The sequence below is a fragment of the Nomascus leucogenys genome, chromosome 22a (assembly GCF_006542625.1).
Source record: "Nomascus leucogenys isolate Asia chromosome 22a, Asia_NLE_v1, whole genome shotgun sequence".
In the NCBI taxonomy this organism is placed as follows: Eukaryota; Metazoa; Chordata; class Mammalia; order Primates; family Hylobatidae; genus Nomascus; species Nomascus leucogenys.
The window spans coordinates 75,395,375-75,417,065 of NC_044402.1; positions in this window are offsets into that span (position 1 = coordinate 75,395,375).

The window sequence follows — 21,691 nt, forward strand, 5'->3', positions numbered from 1 at the left end:
AACCCCTTGTTAAAAACCAAAGTTGCCCAATTATGGATCACGTAAGAAAGTAGTTTCAATTAATAAAACAATTATTTAAATAAAATAAATATGTTTTCTCTCACACTGATGCAAAAGAGGATTTTATGTATTAACCCAAAGCCTTCCTTTTTCTCTATGTTGAACCGAGGTTTGCATCCTAACTCTGCTGCTCACCTGCTCTCTGGCCTTGGGCAAGTCTCTACCTCTCCGAACCTTGGCTTTTTCATCTGTAAATGAGCATGTTTTAAAGTGTTGACATGTGGCCGGGTGTGGTGGCTCATGCCTATAATCCCTGCACATTGGGAGACTGAGGCAGGCGGATCACTTGAGGTCAGCAGTTTGAGACCAGCGTGGCCAACATGGGGAAACCCCATCTCTACCCAAAAATACAAAAATTAGCCAGGCGTGGTGGTGGGTACCTGTAATCCCAGCTACTCGGGAAGCTGAAGCAGGAGAATCGCTTGAACCCAGGAGGAGGTTGCAGTGAGCTGAGATCATGCCATTGCCCTCCAGCCTGAGGGTCAGAGTGAGACTCTGTCTCAAAAAAAATAAAAAATGAAAAATAAAGTGTTGATATGGAACACTTGACAGATAGTAGGTGTTAAGTACAAGGGCATCTTAAATTCACTGATACTTCTGCTTGAAAAAGTTAAATAACGTACAGGAGTTGTGCAGCTTCTTTTCTCTTCGCTCTCCTTCCTCTACCCCAGGTCCAGGGTCCACCTGTTTCGATCTTGTTTTGTGCTCTGAGGGGTTGACTTGTATAGAATGCACAAACAGGTTTCTTTGCCCTCTGGCTTTTGACTGAGTTTGGCCAGGGGGCAGGAGATGGGAGGGAAGGAGGAAAAAGAGCTTGGGATATTTATTTGTCCAGCTCCCTTCCTGGGGGCAGTCATTGTTCGCTGGCTGCAACTATCAGCTGAGCTTCTCCGGATCTGCCATGCAGCTCTCTCCACAGTTTTCTCTCTTCCTCTGCCCTCAACCACCACTGGCTCCAATTACTAAACTTGTAGAATCCCTATGCCCTGCCCACCCCTCTGTATATAGTTCCTTTATTAAACTCCTGTCACATTACCTAAGTGTGCCATCTTCTTCCTGCTGGTCCCAGTGATCCAGACAGTAAGCTAATTTGAGGGCCACCACTAGAAAGATCCTTAGGCAATTCGTTGCTTGGGGCCTCTGTGCTTCTCCAGAAATCTTAGTGAAACCTGCCCTGACACCAATTCCGGGGTCTGGATGAGTTCAAAAGCCCCCCCACCCCACTACTTCCACAACTACAGGTTCTCTCTCTTTCTTCAGCTCCTGAGCTCCTGAGCCTAGATCTTTTTTTTTTTTCCTTTTTTTTTGAGATGGAGTCTCACTCTGTTGCCCAGGCTCGAGTACAGTGGCATGATTTCAGCTCACTGCAACCTCTGCCTCCTGGGTTCAAGGGATTCTCCTGCCTCAGCCTCCCAAGGGACTACAGGCACATGCCATCATCCCCGGCTAATTTTTGTATTTTTAGTAGAGATGGGTTTTCAGCATGTTGGCCAGGCTGGTCTTGAATGCCTGACCTCAAGTGATCCACTGACCTTGGCCTCCTAAAGTGCTGGGATTACAGGCATGAGACACCACACCCAGCCCGAGCCTAGATCTTCTAGATTCAGTTGTGGATCAGGCCCAGAAGTGAAGTTCCATCCCTTCTCCTTTGTCCCAAGAATTCCAAATACGTTTCATACTGTGTGATGCTCTGTGACCTTGCTGAAGAGTGAGGGTGGCACAGGGCAGAGACCCCATAGCATCCCACCCAGCTACAGCCATCTTCACTGTCTCCAAAAGCCTGCTCTTCTCCCAAATGAGCCTCTGGTATCTGTCATCTCATGTCATCCAGCTGCCACTGTTTCTCTGATTAGAGCACTGGTGACTGCTCAGTCTACCTTCCCCAGACCCTTCTTCTGGAATTCCATGAAATAAAACGGTCTTATCTTGTGACCTTTGGGGAAAACAAACAGGCTCCGCAAAGTCATAAATTACATAAGGCCCTCCACATTCATGCTAACTCCTCAGCTAATTCCACTGATAATTATATCCCTAAGATCCCACCAGCAGAATCTGGAGGAGTGGACTGTTGGAAGCAGTTGGCAAGAAACATTCCAAAGGACTCTGAGCACCAAATGTTTACCCCTGGGGCTTCCTTGATGAGACTGCAAGCTTCGTGGACTTGGGGCTTTTCCTTCTGTGACCGCACTGCCACTTAGCACAGTTTCAATAACACCTCTGGACCAATGATTAAATACCAACGCCAACAGCACCCCTAGGAAAATAAGCAAGGAACAGAATCTGCCCATAAAAGAAGTCCCAGCCCAGGGGCTATGGGGGCTTTGCCTTGGGCCTCTTCCTCTTGAGCAGAAGGTACACAGGTGGCAAGGTCTGGGCCCGGAGCCTCTTTGGCCAGGGTGACAATAGGTGACTGCAGACCCAGATCACAAGGCCCAGCCAACTCTCAGTGGCAACCACATCTGGTTAGGGAGTCTGAAGAGTGCCTGAGGAGGGGTGGGAGCTAAGAAGCCAGGAGGGCTCTCTGCTTGTCACGGCCACCTCAGCCTACTGATGCCAGACTATGTTCGCCAGCTGTGACTGTTCTCCCCACACCAACTTTGCCTCAGTTACCCACAGCAATAGCTGAGACCAGGTGGGCACATTTAATAATACTTAATGAAACATTCCTGAAAGTCCTGGGATGATGGGGGGAAAGTACCTTAGAGGGAAAAACAAAAAACAAAAAACAGAAACGTATTACTTCTACATCAGCTCAGAGCTTCCCAGGGCACCTAACCTGGTGGTCCCTTCCTCACTCTCAGCCCTCCTGAGTTAGGAGTAGCTCACTGTCCACGTGCCCCAAATCCCGGCCAATCAGTGTCCTGGGACACTTGTCACATTCACTCCAGTCAAAAGCTTTTCATCCGCCCTGAGCTGTTCCCAGGATGACTGGGAGTGGAAATATTCATCGCTTTCAAGAAAAAAAAATCCATTCTCCTCACAAAGGCTTGATAGACTCAAATGGATAATTGCTGATAGGGTTTGGCTCTGTGTCCCCACCCAAATCTCATGTTGAATTCTAATTCCCAATGTTGGGGGAGGAACCTGGTGGGAAGTGATTGGATCATGGAGCAGATTTCCCCCTTGTTGTTCTCATGATAGTGAGTCAGTTCTCACAAGATCTGATGATTTAAAAGTGTGTGGCACTTCGTTTTTCGCTCTCTCTCTTCCTCTTGCTCTGCCATGGTAAGATGTGCTTGATTCTCCTTCGCTTTCTGCCATGTTTCCTAAGCTTCCTGAAGTTTCCTAGCTATGCCTCCTGTATAGCTTGTGGAACTGTGACTCAATTAAACCTTTTTTCTTCGTAAATTATCCAGTTTTGTGTAGTTCTTTATAGCCGTGTGAGAGCGGACTAATATACTCACCCAATAATTGTTTTTTCTTTTAGTGTTTTTAGATCCCAACATGTGTTACCATCATCCAGTAATTATTAATGCATTTCTCAAAATTTAGGTTCTTCTGTCTAATATAAGAGTATGTTTGAAAGGCCAGGGCCACAGTGGCTTATGCCTGTAATACCAAAACTTTGGGAGGCCGAGGTGGATGGATCATTTGAGGTCAAGAATTCAAGTCCATCCTGGGCAACATGGAGAAACCCCGTCTCTACTAAAAATACAAAAATTAGCTGGGCGTGGTGGCTAGTGCCTATAATCCCATCTACTCGGGAGGCTGAGGAAGGAGAATCGCTTGAACCTAGGAGGCAGAGTTTCAGCGAGCCAAGATCGCACCATTGCACTTTAGCCTGGGTGACAGAGTGAGACTCCGTCTCCAAACAGAACAAAACAAAAAAATATGTTTGAAACATCAAAAGCTGAATTGAAATTGTATTGTGTGACAAGTTAAGTTTAACTCTTTATCAGTTTCTCTTCAAGAACTCAAAAATCTTGGGCTCCAGTTTATCCATGTTTCACTTTGTTATAAGATTTTTTCATGATATTCTGAATAAGAAAGCTTAATTATACGTTTGATAGATTTTTACCATTGTAATATAAATTTAAAAAATTGCTTTTCACATATAATACTTTAGGTTTCGAATGCTACTTTGCCTGATATTAATGTTGCTTGAGCACCCCAATTTTATTAATTTGCATTTTCCTAAGATGTCTTCGTTCATTTCTCTATTTGCAACCTCTTTTTGTTTTATACGTATCTCTTGTACAGAGAACATAGTTTGAAGTTGCTTTTGTCACCCAACTATATGTTTATTATGCTCTATTGTTGTTTCCCTATTTTATTCTAGTTTATGATTTCTACTATACAGTTTTTTTTCTTTTTTCCTCTTAAAGTGCCTTAAAGTCTCAACAAACCTATTCTTTCTTTTGCAGGGAGAGTATTTTTTCAAACAATAATGTATTTATTTGATACATTGTAATTGTACATATTTATGGGGTACAGTTTCTTTTTTTTAAGTTTAAGATGTTTATTAAGATGCCTATTAGACACCTGAATGCAGTTAAGTACATAAAAAGTATTTAAAAGAGAGGTCAAAGCTAGAGAAATAAGCTTGCATTTAAGCTTAAAGTGGCACATGAAGTGACATAATTATATAACTTGGGGAAGTGAGTATGGATAGAGAAGTCTAGGTATCAGCTCTGAGAAAGTCCAACATCTTGAGGTCAGTAAAGAATCCAAGCCAGATGCAGTGGCTTATGACAGTAATCCCAACACTTTGGAAGGCTGAGGTGGGAGGATTGCTTCAGGCCAGAAGTTTGAGACCAGCCTGGGCGGCAAAACAAAACCGTGTCTGTAAAAAAAAAAAAAAAAAAAAAAAAAGTATATATATATATTTCTTCTAAAAAAAAAAAAAAGGGGATACCTGTGCAGAATGTGCAGGTGTGTTAGACAGGTATACGTGTGCCATGGTGGTTTGCTGCACCTATTGACCCGTCCTCCAAGATCCCTCCCCTCACTCCACACCCGCCCTGGTGTGTATTGTTTCCCTTTCTGTGTCCATGTGTTCTCAATGTTCAACACCCACTTATGAGTGAGAACATGCAGTGTTTGGTTTACTGTTCCTGTGTTAGTTTGCTGAGGATGATGGCTTCTGGCTTCATCCATGTCCCTGCAAAGGATATGATCTCATTCTTTTTATGGCTGTATAGTATTCCATGGTGTATATGTACCACGTTTTTTTTATCCAGTCTGTCATTGACAGGCATTTGGGTTGGTTCCATGTCTTTGCTATTGTAAATGGTGCTGCAATAAACATATGTATGCATGTGTTTTTATAGTAGAATGATTTATATTCCTTTGGGTATATACCCAGTAATGGGATTGCTGGGTCAAATGGTAATTCTGGTTCTAGATCCTTGAGGAATCATCATACTGTCTTCCACAATGGTTGAACTAACTTACATTCCCACCAACAGTGTAAAAGTGTTCCTATTTCTCCAGATCCTCTCCAGCATCTATTGTTTCCTGACTTTTTAATAATCACCATTCTGACTGGCATAAGACGATATCTCACTGTTTCATATGTTTGTTGGCTGTGTAAATGTCTTCTTTTAAGAAGTCTCTATTCATATCCTTTGCCCACTTTCTGATGGAGTTGTTTTTTTCTTGTGAATATGTTTAAGTTCCTTGTAAATTCTGGATATTAGACCTTTGTCAGATCTGTAGATTGCAAAAATTTTCTCCCATTCTGTAGGTTTCCTGTTCACTCTGCTGATAGTTTCTTTTGCTGTGCAGAAGCTCTTTAGTTTAATTGGATCCCATTTGTCAATTCTGGCTTTTGTTGCAATTGCTTTTGGCGTTTTTGTCATGAAGTCTTTGCCCATGCCTATGTCCTGAATGGTATTGCCTAGGGTTTTTTTCTAGGATTTTTATGGTTTTGGGTTTTACATTTAAACCTTTAATCCATCTTGAGTTAATTTCTGTATAATGTGTAAGGAAGGGGTCCAGTTTCAGTTTTCTGCATATGGTTAGCCAGTTTTCCCAGTATCATATACTGGATAGGAGATCCTTTCCCCATTGCTTGTTTTTGTAAGGTTTGTTGAAGATCAGATGGTTGTAGATGTATGGTGTTATTTCTGAAGTCTCTCTTCTGCTCTATTGGTCTATATATCTGTTTTGGTACAAGTACCGTCCTGGTTTGGTTACTGTTGTCCTGTAGTATAGTTTGAAGTCAGGTAGTGTGATGCCCCCAGCTTTGTTCTTTTTGCTTAGGATTGTCTTGGCTATATGGGGTCTTCTTTGATTCCATATAAAATTTAAAATAGTTTTTTTTAATTCTGAGAAGAATGTCAATGGTTTGATGGAAATGGCACTGAGTCCATAAATTACCTTCGGCAATGTGGCCATTTTCATGATATTGATTCTTCCTATCCATGAGGATGGAATGTTTTCCCATTTGTTTGTGTTCTCTCTTATTTCCTTGATCAGTGGTTTGTAGTTCTCCTTGAAGAGGTCCTTCATATCCCTTGTTAGCTGTATTCCTAGGTTATTTTATTCTCTTTGTAGCGATTGTGAATGGAAGTTCATTCATGATTTGGATCTCTGCTTGCCTATTGTTGGTGTAAAGGAATGCTTGTGATTTTTGCACATTGATTTTGTATCCTGAGACTTTGCCAAAGTTGCTTGTCAGTTCAAGGAGGTTTGGGGCTAAGATGATGGGGTTTTCTAAATATAAAATCATGTCATCTGCAAACAGAGACAACTTGACTTCTTCTTTTCCTATTTGAATACTCTTTATGTTGTTCTCTTGCCTGATTGCCCAGGCCAGCGCTTCCAATACTATGTTGAATAGGAGTGTTAAGAGAGGGCATCCTTGTCTTGTACCAGTTTTCGAAGGGAATGCTTCCAGCTTTTACCCATTCAATATTATATTGGCTGTGGGTTTGTCATAAATATCTTGTTATTTTGAGATATGTTCCATCTCGTTTATTGAGAGTTTTTAACATGAAGCAATGTTGAATTTTATCAAAGGCCTTTTCTGCATCTATTGAGATAATCAATTGGTTTGTATCTTTGGTTCTGTTTATGTGATGAATTACATTTATTGATTTGCCTATGTTGAACCAGCCTTGCATCCCAGGGATGAAGCCAACTTGATTGTGGCGGATACATTTTTTGATATGCTACTGGATTAAGTTTGCCAGTATGTTATTAAGGATTTCTGAATCGCTGTTCATCAGCTATTTTGGCCTGAAGTTTTCCTTTTTTTTGTTGTGCCTCTGCCAGGTTTTGTATCAGCATGATGCTGCCTTTATAAAATGAGTTACGGAGGAGTCCCTCCTTTTCAGTTGTTTGGAATGGTTTCAGAAGGAATGGTACCAGCTCCTCTTTGTATTTATGGTAGAATTCAACCGTGAATCATCTGGTCCTGGACTTTTTTTGGTTGGTAGGTTATTAATTACTGCCTCAATTTCAGAACTTGTTATTGAGGATTCAACTTCTTCCTGGTTTAGTCTTGGGAGTGTGTATGTGTCCAGAAATTTATCCATATCTTCTAGATTTTCTAATTTATTTGCACAGAGGTGTTTATAGTATTCTCTGATGGTAGTTTGTATTTCTGTGGGGTCAGTGGTGACATCCCTTTTATCATTTTTCATTGTGTCTATTTGATTCTTCTTTTTTTATTAGTCTAGCTAGTGGTTCATCAATTTTGTTGATTTTTTCAAAAAACCAGCTCCTGGATTCATTGACCTTTTGGAGAGTATTTCATGTCTCTATCTCCTTCAACTCTTCTCGGATCTTAGTTATTTCTTGTCTTCTGCCAGCTTTTGGATTAGTTTGTTCTTGCTTCTCTAGCTCTTTTAATTGTGACATTAGGGTGGTACTTTGAGATTTTTCTAGGTTTCTGATGTAAGCATTTAGTGCTACAAATTTCCCTCTTCTTCTTCCGCCCCAACCCTCCTCCTTTCTCTCCTCCCATCTCTGGTAACCACTGTTCTACTCTCTGTTTCTATAATATCAATTTTTTTGTTTTAGATTCCACATGAGTGAGATCACACAGTATTTATCTTTCTATGTCTGGTTTATTTCATTTAACATTGTGTCCTAGTTCATTCATGTTGTCATAAATAACAGTATTTCACTCTTTTTTATGACTGACTAGTATTGTCACATCACATTTTCTTTATCCATTCATCAATGGACAGTTAGGTTGATTCTATGTCTTGACTATTGTGAATAGTGCTGCAACAAACATGGCAGTGGAGCTATCTCTTCGACATACTGATTTCATTTCCTTTGGATATATACCCAGTAGTGGGATTGCTGAATCACATGGTCATTCTATTTCTAAATTTTTGAGGAACCCCCATACTGTTTTTTTATAATGGCTGTACTAGTTTACAATCCCATAAATAGTGTGTATGTGTTCCCTTTTTTCCATATCCTTGCCAATACTTGTTTTGTCTTTTTGATAATAGCCATTCTAACTGGGGTGAGGTGGTATCTAATTGTGGATTTTATTTATTAATACATTTCCCTGATTATTAGTGCAGTGGTGCGAACACAGTTCACTCAACCTCACGGGCTCAGGTGATCCTCCCATTTCAGCCTCCTGAGTAGCTGAAACTACAGGTGCATGCCACCAAACCCAGCTAGTTTTTGTATTTTTAGTAGAGATGGGGTTTCGCCTTATGCCCAGGCTGGTCTTGAACAATTGAGCTCAAGCAATCTGCCCACTGTGGCCTCCCAAAGGGCTGGGATTACAGGCATCAGCCACCACACTTGGCCTGTCCCTTCACTGTGTTAATATCTCCCTTTGCTGTGCAAAATCTGTATTGTTTGATGTAATCCCATTTGTCTTTTTTTTTTTTTTTTTTTTTGAGATGGAGTCTCGCTCTTTCACCCAGGCTGGAGTGCAGTGGTGCCATCTCGGCTCACTGCAACCTTCCCTTCATGGGTTCAAGTGATTCTCCCGCCTCGGACTCCCGAATAGCTGGGACTACAGGCGCATGTCACCATGCTCGGCTAATATTGGTATTTTTACTAGAGATGGGGTTTTGCCATGTTGGCCAGCTTGTCTCAAACTCCTGGCCTCAAGTGATATGCTTGCCTTGGCCTCCCAAAGTGCTGGGATTACAGGCATGAGCCACTGCGCCTGGCTGTGAATAATCTTTTTAATGTACTGTGGATTTGGTTTGCTAATATCTTGTTGAAAATTTTTATGTCAGTGTTCATCAGGGATATTGGTCTATAGTTTTTTATTTTGTTATGTCCTTGTCTAGTTTTGGAAACAGGGTAATTAGAGTAATGGTGGCCTTGTAAAATGAGTTCTCCTCCTCTTCCGTTTTCTGGAATAGTTTGAAGAAATGGTATTAGTGCTTCTTTAAAAGTTTGGTAGAATTCAGCAGTGAAGCCACTAGGTTCTGGGCTTTTCTTTGATGGGAGGCTTTTTATTACTGATTCAATCTCCTTACTCATTATTGGTGTATTTAGATTGTCTATTTCTCCATAATTTAATATTGGTTGGTTTTATGTGTCCAGGAATTTATCCATTTCTTCTATATTATCAAATGCGTTGGTATATAGTTGTTTATAATAGTGTCTTATGATACTTTTATTTCTATGATTTTATTTATTTGAGTCATCTCTTTTTTTCTTAGTCTAGTTAAAGATTTGTTGGTTTTATTTGTCTTTTCAAAATACCAACTCTTAGTTTTGTCGATGTTTTTTGTTTTCTTAGGCTCTATTTCACTTATTTCTGCTCTGAGCCTTATTATTTCCTTCTTTCTACCAATTTTGAATTTAGTTTATTCTTCCTTTTCTAATTATTTGAGCTGCATAATGAGGTTATTTATTAGACATCTTTCTCCTTTTTTGATGTAGGTGTTTATTGCTATAAACTTCCTTCTTAGAAGTGCTATTGCTGGCTGGGTGCGGTGGCTCACGCCTGTAATCCCAGCACTTGGGGAGACCGAGATGGATGGATCAACTGATCGAGACCATCCTGGTCAATATGGTGAAACCCTGTCTCTACTAAAAATACAAAAACTAGCCCAGCATGGTGGCAGTCACCTGCAATCCCAGCTACTCAGGAGACTGAGGCAGGAGAGTTGTGAATCCCAGGGGCAGCGGTTGCAGTGAGCCGAGATTGCACCACTGCCCTCCAGCCTGGGCAACAGAGTAAGACTCTGTTTTTTTTTTTTTTTTAAGTGCTGTTGCTGTGTCCCATAGAATTTGGTTAGATGTGTTTTCATTCTCATTTGTTTCAAGGAAATTTTAAACTTCTCTTTAAATTTCCTCACTGACCCACTGAGTGAGCATGTTATTTAGGAGCATGTTGTTTAATTTCCATTTATTTGTAGAGTTTCCAAAATTTTTCTTATTGATTTCTGGTTTTATACCATTGTGGTCAGAAAAGATACCTTATGTGGTCTCTATCTTCCTAAAGATGTTAAGACTTGTTTTGTGACCTAACATGTGATCTATGTTGGAGAATTCTCCACATGCAGTTGAGAAGAATGTGTGTCTTGCAGCAGTTGGATGAAGGTTCTGTAAATGTATGCTATGTCTGTTGAGTCCATGGTGCAGTTTAAGTCTGATAATTTTTGTTGATTTTTTTGTCTAGGGAAAGTGGGGTATTGAAGTTCTCTATTATTGTATTGCAATCTGTTTCTCCCTTCAGGTCTAACAATATTTCTTTTATATATGAAGGTGCTCCAGTGTTGGATATATGTATTTATAATTGTTATATCCTCTTTTTGACTTGATCCCTTTATCATTATGTAATAACTTATTTGTGTTTTAAATAGTTTTTGACTTAAAGTCTATTTTTTTGGATATACATGTGGCTACTCCTACTTGCTTTTGGTTTCCATTTGCATGGAATATCTTTTTCCATCCCATCACTTTTAGTTTATGTTTGTCTTTAACAGTGAGGTGAATTTATTGTAGGCAGTACATAGTTGGGTCTTGTTTTTTAATTTATTCAGGTATTCTATATCTTTTATTTACTTGGAGGACTTAATCAATTTTCACTTAAGGTTATTATTGACAGATAAGGACTAACACCTGCTATTTTGTTCATTGTTTTCTGTTTAAAAAAATAAATAAAACTCTTGTTTCTTTCTCCCTCACATTGTTTACCTGCATGGTTTAATGTTTCTCTGTGGTGCTAAGCTTTGTTTCCTTTTTCTTTCTCATTTTTATATCTGCTGAAATTTCTTTTTTTTGTGGTTACCATGGAGCTAACATATAGAGTGTTGTAATTATAGCAGACTATTTTTAGCTGACAGTAACTTAACTTTGTTTTTTTTTCTGTGCAGATGTAGCAGCAACAACTTAACTTTGGTCACATAAAAACACTGCAGATTTTTTCCCTTCCTCCCAAAATTTATATATTTGTTGTCTTAATTTACTTCTTTATCTATTATGTGTTCCCTAGCTACTAATTGTAGCTGTTATTGGTTTTGATCATTTTGACTTTAAATTTTCATATGAAAGGATTGAGAGATTTACATAGCACCATTGTATCACTGTGGTAATCTGAGTTTGATTTATAAATTTACCTCTACTGGTGAGTTTTCTACCTCCATGTACTCTCATGATAGTAATTATCATCCTTTAGTTTCCAATTATAACTCTCCCATAAGCATTTCTTGTAAGGCCAGTCTAGTGGTGATAAGTTCCCTCAGCTTTTGCTTGTCTGAGGTCTTTGTTTGTCCTTCTTTTCTTAAGAATAGCTTTGCTAAATATAACATTCTTGAGTGATAGTTTTTTTTTTCAGCACTTTAAATATATCATTTCATTCTCTCCTAGCCTGCAACATTTCTACTGAGAAATCTGCTGATAGTGCAGTGATAGTGCAGTGAGGCAGGAGAATCGCTTGAACCCGGGAGGTGGAGGTTGCAGTGAGCCAAGATTTCACCACTGCGCTCCAGCCTGGGTGACAGAGCAAGACTCTGTCTCAAAACAAAACAAAACAAAAATGGTGCTGAATTGTGGCAGCTTAGGTCATGGGGTTGGGGGATGCTTAAGATGAGCTTCTACTCTGAGGCATTCCAGCTGGTTGAACTCTCAGCTACTCGCTAAACTGGACTCAGATCCTGTGAGGACTGAGGGACTCTCCTGTAGCAAGGATTGCTGGAGATCTCCAGCTTACCTTTTCCCATAAGAAGAAATCCCCCTGATTCTGAGCTGATCTTGGCAAGGCAGACAGCATGGCAGAGGCAGAATGTCTCACTCCCCTCACTACAGGGCTGTCTTGAGCTTCCATGCTCCACAGGGATTTTGCTGCTACCCGGATGCTCTCCAGTGCACTTCCTCAGTTGCTCTAGTCAAAATATAGTTGTTTCTTCATTGTTTAGGTCCCTTTTTGAGGAGAGGATAAGTGCCAGGTAACTCTAGTCAGCCATCTTGCTGATGTCACTCCCAATAAGCCTATTTAAATCTAAGTTTCTCATCAATGTATGACAGCTTTGTGGTTTCAGAGACCCGGGCTACTTTAATCTTTTATCCCACCACCCACGGTGTTAACCTTATTGGTGTGATCACGATGGCTCACCACCACATTAACATTCCAGCAAGATGAAAGGGAGAAGGGACAGGAGAGGGAACACTCTTTCCTTAAGAGCATGACCTAAGAATTACATATGTGATTTATACACATTCAATGAGCCAGAGTTTAGTCACCTGCCTGTACCAGTGATGGGGAGGCTCAGAAACGCTAGGAAATGTAGTTGGGCCAGTTATTAAGCTATTGTCTTCCAGATTTATCTCCACCTTTCTACACTCTGGTTTTTGATGCTAAGATTGGGGCTCTGCAAACTACAGTTGACCCTTGAACAATGGAGGCATTGGGAGTGCCTCAGTAAAAAATCTCAGTATGACTTTTAACTCCACCAAAACTTTACTAATAGCCTCCTGTTGATGAGAAGCCCTATTGATAACATAAACAGTTGATTATTCCAAAGTTTGAATGTTCTATGTATTATATACTGTATTTTTATAATAAAGTAAGCTAGAGAAAAGAAAATGTTATTAAGTAAGCCATAAGGAAGAGAATATATTTACATTCATTAAGTGGAAGTGGACCATAATAAAGTTCTTTTTTTTTTTTTGTTTTGAGACAGAGTTTTGCTCTGTCGCCCAGTCTGGAGTGCAATGGCATGATCTTGGCTCACCGCAACCTCTGCCTCCCGAGTTCAAGCAATTCTCCTGCCTCAGGCTCCCGAGTAGCTGGGATTACAGGCATGCGCCACCACCCCAGCTAATTTTGTATTTTTGGTAGAGACGGGGTTTCACCATGTTGGTCAGGCTGGTCTCGAACTCCTGATCTCAGGTGATCCACCTGCCTCGGCCTCCCAAAGTGCTGGGATTACAGGCGTGAGCCACTGCACCCAGCCCATAATAGGGTTCTTTATCCTCATTGTCTTCATGTTCAGTAGGCTGAGGAGGAGGAAGAGGAGGGTGGGTCTTGCTATGTCAGGGGTAGCAGAGGCAGAAGAAAATCTGCTTATAAATGGACTTGTGCAGTTCAAACTCATGTTCAAGGATCAGCTATACCTTCTCTTTTATCAGCTGACTTCATGGTAAGTTCCACCAACAGAGGATACGAGAAGGAAACTGGAAGGTAAGAGAAGTGGAGAAGGGAATTGCTTCTTCCATATTTGCTGGCTATGCATTTCATGTTGCCCAGCAATGGTTCTGTACCCCAGTAGTATCAGTTGATTCATTTCCAGTCTCTGACTTTTTTTTTTTTTTTTTTTGAAACAGCGTCTTGCTTTGTCACCCAGGCTAGAATGCAGTGGTGCAATCATGGCTCACTGCAGTCTTGACATCCTGGACTCAAGTGATCCTCCCACTTCACCCTCCCAAGTAGCTAGGACCACAGGCATGTGCCACCCATGCCTGGCTAATTTTATGTATTTTTGTTGCCCAGACTGGTTTCAAACTCCTGGACTCAAGCGATCCACCCACCTTGGCTTCCCAAAGTGCTGGGATTACAAGCATAAGCCACTGTGCCTGGCCCTCCAACTTCTTTTGGCAGTCCCAGAACCAGCCTTATTGTCCTCTCCTCAGAGGTCTGAGGCCCTGCTCTGTGAGACCCTTCCTCTGAGCTTCTGAGTTCTGTAATTTCAATCTTTTCTCTTTGTCTCCCAGCCGTAGAGGTTGTAGCTGCTTCTTGCAGTTATTACTTCTGTTTTACTTCAGTGTTCTCTTATTTTTTATTCTTCAACATGTTTGTTTTCTGTTTTCTTGTATGGACACTACCTGAATGATACATTAGTCTATGATTAGGTGGTTAGTTAAATCTTATTAACATTTTATAATTCTTATTGCAATTCCAGTGTTTAATGTCCATATAGTTGCCAGTACAAAGGGAATTGGTTGCTTCACACATGCATTTAGAGCTGATATACTACAAATTTGAGAGTAATATGAATTGTTAGTATTGCAAAATGTTTCTCAGGCAGCGTGTGCATCTTTTGACAATATACAAACTGGAACAGGAAAAGAAGAAAATAAGCATTTGAGATAACTGGGAAATGAAACTTCTTTGTGCAGGAATACATTGCATTCACATTGAGAGAAAATATTTGACAATTTAATTTTCCTTTTTTCTTACCTAAGTACTTCCACCACTCAGATCTTCCCTGAACTATAAACTAGTGTTCATCTCTGACATTGGGAATGACACATCCCACAAAAAACTTCACAGCTGTTTGATGCAGTCACTTTTTTGATGGCATATGAAAGATGTAGAGCAGTGTTTCTCTGAGGTCTGAATGGTGTGAGTTATGTGAGCAGATGTTTGAGGTTATGGGTTGTGCTGTGCTAGTGCTGAGTACCAGATCTTGAGTGACAGAAGAACCCTCTAAAGTGTGGGGTTCAGGGAGCCACCTCTCTTGTCCAGGTCTGAGAGGACTAGAGTGGCAGGGTTGGAGAAGCCACCTGCTCCTAAACTCTAAAGAATAAGAGACATTGAGAAAAAATTTGAATGCCAAAGGCCCATCAAGACTGAACCCTGCAGCAAAAAATCGAGTCTTCTCACAAAGTAATGGCTTTAAGCTGTCACTATTTGGAAAAAGAGAAAGAGGCCTGGGATTGAGAAAGAGGCTAATGTCATGAACCTTACTTGATGTGTTTGGAAAGATATATCTAGTAACAAATGGTGGGTGTGCCTACTGGCTCATGAAACTGACCTGAAGCAAATAAATTATAAGCCAACTGAGCTTTTGAGAAAGTTATATTGCAGAAGAAACCATGAGCCTGTGCTAAAAATCCTTTAGCAGATTGAAACAATTCCTGCCTCCCAAATTTGCAAAGGCAGGAAGTAGGCTGTGAAATCTTGAGGCTCCCAAGTAGGGCATAATCTCCAATGCCCACCACAGATGTGACCAAGGAGGATAATGAACATGGAAGAATCACCAGAGGGGTGACCCAGGGGACACAAAGCAAAAGGAATTCCACTAACGAGTGGAAACAGGTCTAATCAAGGAAATTCTCCAGCTGCCTCACAATGCCTGTCCTATCAGATTTCATAATTGCTACTGACCAATGATTGCTGTGTGTCCTCCACCTGTCCTTTTTACGAAGGAAAGTTTCTGTTGTAGTTATCTTGACCTTGATATGTAGTGATATAGCAGGGAGTGCTGAGGAATCCCAGGGAAGAAAACATGTCCATTCCAGACTGCTCTCCCTCCATAGTGTGGAGATACTGCTGGGGAGCCCTGCCCTTACCGGGATCATTCTTTCCTGGCTCTGGCTTTATAATGGAAGCCCAGTATCAGCCTCTCACTTGCAGCCCTGACTTCTCTCCTCACTTGACTGTAAGGTATATTAAAAATCTGGTATATAAGGTCAGGTGAGCTCCAGAAGACATCTAACTGCAAATCCAACATTCTGCTGTGGCATCCTCTTTATTTATAACAACCTTCTTATTTTATAACACAGATGCATGTGAAATATTTTAAATATTCTATATACCATTTTTACATATTGGAGGAGGTAGAGTTGTATTCCACATTTGCTCTGTCTGCCATCCTGAAGCTCTAAACAATAGCAAACTTGCAAAATGAGAATTCCAAAGTTCCAAAAAATAAATGTTGAATTAAATTATTGGGAAGGCAGAGACATTAGTTTTATTTATTTTTCTTTTAAATTATATTTATTTCATCGTATCCTATGTACCTTTTGCCATAGTTGTAATTAGAACATAAATCATAATTTTAATGCTTGCATAATATTCATTGAATTCCCATGCAATATTTTTGTAGTGAATTTCTTAGTGGCTAGGATAATATAATGCTTATTATTCATCAACTAGAACATAAATATAATCTACTAATTTATCATTATATAGCTCTGACCATAAGTTCTTAAAAAATGTTTTTTAATCATTTCTTTTCTTCTAAATATAATTTCTCTAATAGGTTTTCCATTTAGAAGATACAACATTTATTCTTCCACTTTTAGAAAGAAGTTCTGCTATATTTTGAAGGTGAGATGCTTAAATTGGGTCCATTTTGGTTATTTTGGTTTGATCTGCACGAGTATGATGTGGTACCAGATTGATAATCTTTTCTTTGTTCAAAGGAGTGTTTATATTTCATTCAAATGAAGAACACAGAATCTCAGAAGCTTATTGAGTATGAGAAAAACTGGCCAGCAACAGCATTTTAGGGTACAAAAGCACTAGCCACTTGTTTCAGACATTAGTCAATGAAATCTACTCTTGGTATAAAGATTTGCTGATCTTTAAGTTTATGAACAGCCTCAAGAGAAGTAACACACAGAAATTTGGTCATGGTATTTTTTAAAGCAGGCTGCCATGAGAAAAACCGGCAATGAGCTACATTCAGTATAGTTTTAGTAAAAATTAATTTGTTTTTTAAATCTAGCATTGATGAATATTTTGTTTTTATTTATTTTGAGACGGAGTCTCACTCTGTCGCCCAGGCTGGAGTGCAGTGGCGCGATCTCGGCTCACTGCAACCTCTGCCTCCCAGGTTCAAGTGACTCTCCGGCCTCAGGCTCCTGAGGAGCTGGGACTACAGGTGCATGCCACCATGCCAGGTGAATTTTTTTTTTTTTTTTGTATTTTTAGCAGAGGCAGGGTTTCACCGTGTTAGCCAGGATGGAATATTTTATTTTAAATTATGAAACATATATAGAGAAAATTAGGTGAAGCGAAAGTACAGAGTGGCAGGATGTGTATGTAATCAGCTTTACAAGGTGTTGCAAAGTCACTCTTCAAAGTCACTGCACAAGCTTATGCTGCCCCCAGCAATGCGTGGGAGTTCCAGTTTTCTCACATCCTCCTCACATCCTACTTGGTCACAACTGATTTATTTATTTTTCTAATGTTGTGAGTCATTCTTAACTCATTTTGCTTTAATGTACATTTCTCCAGTTATTAGTGAGGTTGAACATTTGAAAACATACTCTATCAGCTGTTTGGGTTTCCTTTTCCATTTGTCTTTTTGGTCCTTTACCTATTTTGTTTTATTGGAGCATTTGCCATTTCATGTTAATTTATAGGAGCTCTTTAAAGAGGATATTATTTATAACTCTTTAAATTTTAAAAATGTCTTTTATATTGACCTTCATTTTTAACCATTCCTGGAAATTTTTATTTATTTTTGTCAATCCAAGTTCATTTCTGCTATCACAGTTCTTCTTCCTGAAGAACTTCCTTGAGTGCAACTCTGCTGGTAACAAATTCTTTCGGTATTTCCTTGTTTAATAGAGTATTTATTTTCCTTTCATTTTGAAAGGTTTTTTTTCTTTTGATATAGAAATCTGGGTTGATCATTTCCCTGCAGTACTTTATTTATTTATTTATTTATTTATTTAAGACAGAGTCTCGCTCTGTCGCCAGGCTGGAGTGCGGTGGCACGATCTTGGCTCACTGCAACCTCTGCCTCCTGGGTTCAAGCCATTCTCCTGCCTCAGCCTCCTAAGTAGCTGGGACTACAGGTGCGCACCACTACGCCCAGCTAATTTTTGTATTTTTAGTAGAGACGGGGTTTCACCACGTTGGCCAGAATGGACTCTGTCTCTTGACCTCGCGATCCACCCACCTCAGCCTCCCAAAGTGCTGGGATTACAGGCATGAGCAACTGCGCCTGGCCCCAGCAGTACTTTTGTCTTCTTCTTCTTCTTCTTTTTTTGAGACAGGGTCTTGCTCTGTCACTTATGCCGGAGTGTGGTGGCGTGATCTTGGCTCACTGCAACATCTGCCTCCCAGGTTCAAGTGATTCTCCTGCCTCAGCCTCCCCAGTAGCTAGGATTACAGGCGCCTGCCATCACACCTGGCTAAGTTTTGTATTTTTGGTAGAGATGGAGTTTCGCCATGTTGGCTAGACTGGTCTCAAACTCCTGACCTCAAGTGTTCCACCTGCCTTAGCCTCCCAAAGTGCTAGGATCACAGGTGTGAGCCACCCTGCCTGGCCTCCATTGTCTTCTGGCTTGCTTAAGTTTTGGACAAGAAGTCTGTTGTAATTATCATCATTTTCCTCTGTATGTAATTTTTTTCTGGTTGTTTTCAAAATTTATATTTAATTTTCAACAGTTTATATATGACGTGTCTAGGAGTGGCTTTTTAAAATTTATCTTCTTGGATTTCCCTAAGCTTCTTAGATTTTGTCATTCAATGTTGTTCATATTTTTAAAAAATTCTTAGCCATTATCTCTTCAAATAATACTTTTGCCAAGTTCTCAATATGATATTGTTCCATAGCTCTTGGATGCTGTGTTCCATTTTTTTTTCTCATTCTTTTTTCACTTTGTATTTCAGTTTGGGTAATTTCCATGTACTTATCTTCAAGTTCATTGATTTTTTCCTTGGCTGTATTGAGTCTACTGATAAGCATATTGAAGGCATTCTTGATTTATGTTACTGTGTTATTTCTAGCATTTCCCATGGACTGGTTCTTATTCTTTTACTTTTCTGCTAAGATTCCCCCATCAGTCCCCATATATTGCCCAATTTTTCCACCAGAGCCTTTAACATGTTAATTGTAGTTATTTTAAATTCTCTGTCTGTTTGGGTCATCTTTGAGTCTGATTGTTGTTAGCTTTGTATTTTGACGGTGGATTTTTTTGGTATGAAATTGTGATTCCATGAGCAGATAACCCAGCTATGCCAGACATGTGTAGGACAACTGTATTGTGAATACTTTTTTTTTCCTTGAGAAGGAGTCTTGCTCTGTCGCCCAGGCTGGAGTGCAGTGGCATGATCTCGGCTCACTGCAACCTCTGCCTCCCAGGTTCAAGTGATTCTCCCGCCTCAGCCTCCTGAGTAGCTGGGATTACAGGTGCGTGCCACCACACCTGGCTAATTTTTGTATTTTTAGTAGAGATGGGGTTTCAACATGTTGGCCAGGCTGGTCTCGAACTCCCGACCTCGTGATCCACCTGCCTCGGCCTCCCAAAGTGCTGGGATTATAGGCGTGAGCCACCATGGCCGGCCTACTTTTTTTTTTTTTTTGAGACAGGGTCTCAGTCGACTGCCCAGGATGGAGTGCAATGGCGTGTTCTCGGCCACTGCAACCTCTACCTCCCAGGCTCAAGCAATCCTCCTACCTCAGCCTTCCAAGTAGCTGGGACTATAGGCACACACCACCATGGCTGGCTAATTTTTGCAGAGATGGAGTTGAACTCCTGGGCTCAAGGGATCAGCCTGCCCTGGCTTCCCAAAGTGCTGGAATTATAGATGTGAGCCACTACACCCAGCTGTGAGTGTTCTTTTTAATGTTCGGTATATTATGATGTTTTGACATCTTAAAAACAAAACTAGATGAAAAAGAACCTTTCTAGCTGGGGAATGACTGCCCCTCCTGGGGTTAGCCAAGTCTTACGCATAGCAAGGGCTCAGCCAGGAGTATGCCTTTGATCTGCAAACTGACCAATCCAGAGACTCCGTGCCGCCTCTAGCAGGCCTGTACACCACAGGAGACAATATTCCTCTGCCTTAGTCATACCAGGGCCAGGTACCAGGCAACTAGGGGCCGCTCCTATAGTTTAAGTCTCTCTGAAATTATTCAAACGAGCCAGTTCTAAGCTGTTCACCCTGCTCTGCCTTGCCTTTCCCATGGAAACCCCAATAAAGGCTCTGGCCTAGTGTGTTCCTCTTGCTCCTGTCTTTTGCCTCCTGACCACCTGGTGTCTTTACTGTGAACCTGCATGGAATGATGTGCCTCCTGTCTCTAGGTCATGTGAATATAATTCCCTTTGGTCTTGTCCCGCCCACCCCCATCTTTTCTGTGTGTCTCCTCTTGTGGCTACACTTGACGGGCCACATTATAAAAGAATACAAAACGATACTACAGAGAGGTAAATGTTTATGCCTAGAAATGGGCATACCTCTTATTCTGCTAGACCATCAGTGTGGGGGTCTGAGTTAATCCAGCCAGGAGTTGAGCTGGTTTTGCTGCTGCTGCGGTTAACCTTTAGTGTACTACCAGGTTCAAATTCCCCTGGCCATTATCTGCTGTGGGCTAAGTGGACTGGGGTTTTTGTCTATGTTCCTAATCTACCTCCAACTTCAAGCTGCTGTGCTTTTGTGCCTCTGAAAGGGTCTCTTTCTAGGCTCATGCCTTCACCCACATGTAGACCAGTTTTCGTTACTGGGTGATTGCTAGCCTGGCAGTGGAGGTTGGGTGGGTTTGATTCTTGTCCTAGTCTAGCCTCAGTTTTGGGCAGGCACTGCGTTGGGGTGGGGCTTTCTCAAATATCCTGCCCCTTTTCCAGTAGCAGGAAAGTGTGGATGATCTGGACTCAGGATCATTTCTTGCTACTCCTCTAGGCATAGAGGATTTTTCCTGTTTCCTTCCACTTCCCCTGTGCCCTGGGACAACATGGCTTGTTGCCCTTTTCCAGAGGAGCTTAAGATGTTTTGTTTCTTTCCTATAGGGGAGAAGGTCTGGGTGGAGTTTGGAGCTTCCCCTACAGTTTTCCCTTCAGGGCCTGCACCACTGACGGTGGTTTCCTCAAGTCTCCCACTTGCCCCCAGTCTTCCTTGTGAGGGGCTGATGGAGGCTTGTGGAGAACAGCCTGCAAGTGGGTGTAAATCTCTTTATGTCAGTGGCTTCCAGGGGTTGCAGGATCCCATCCTTGGCCTTAGCAATTTGCTTAAAATGTTAGCTGAGTCCTTTCTACCCATTTGTGTGGCTACCCCGTCTCCCTCCACCCCACAGCTCCCATACCCTCCTCTTGGTAGGCCAGTGCTGCTGGTTTACCTAACTTCCTTAGATTTCATGCTACTTATTTGCTTTGCAATTGCAGCTCTCTGATGGTTCAGGGAGATTTTTGACTTTGTAGATTATCTGGCTTTTTCTTCTTAGGGTGAAGGTAACACTTTCTAGCTTTCGCCACCCTACCTGAAGGCCCTGTATTCTGGATATTAGTGCATTTTTAATTAATGGGCTGAAAGTGTCTCTTAGTCTGTGATTTTCCCTTTTCTCTTTGTTTATGGTATCTTTAATTGGTCAGAAGTTTAAATTTTTAATACAGTAAAATTAATAAAACTTTTCCTTTACTGTTTTTACTTTTTGCATCTTATTTTTTAAATGGGTTCCTACCCCAATTTATAGTTATTCTCTCTATTTTTCTAAAAGTAAATTCTGAAAGAATTAATTTTTGTGATTGATGCGAAGATGGGAGTTAATTTTACCTTTTTCAATATAGCTAGGCAATC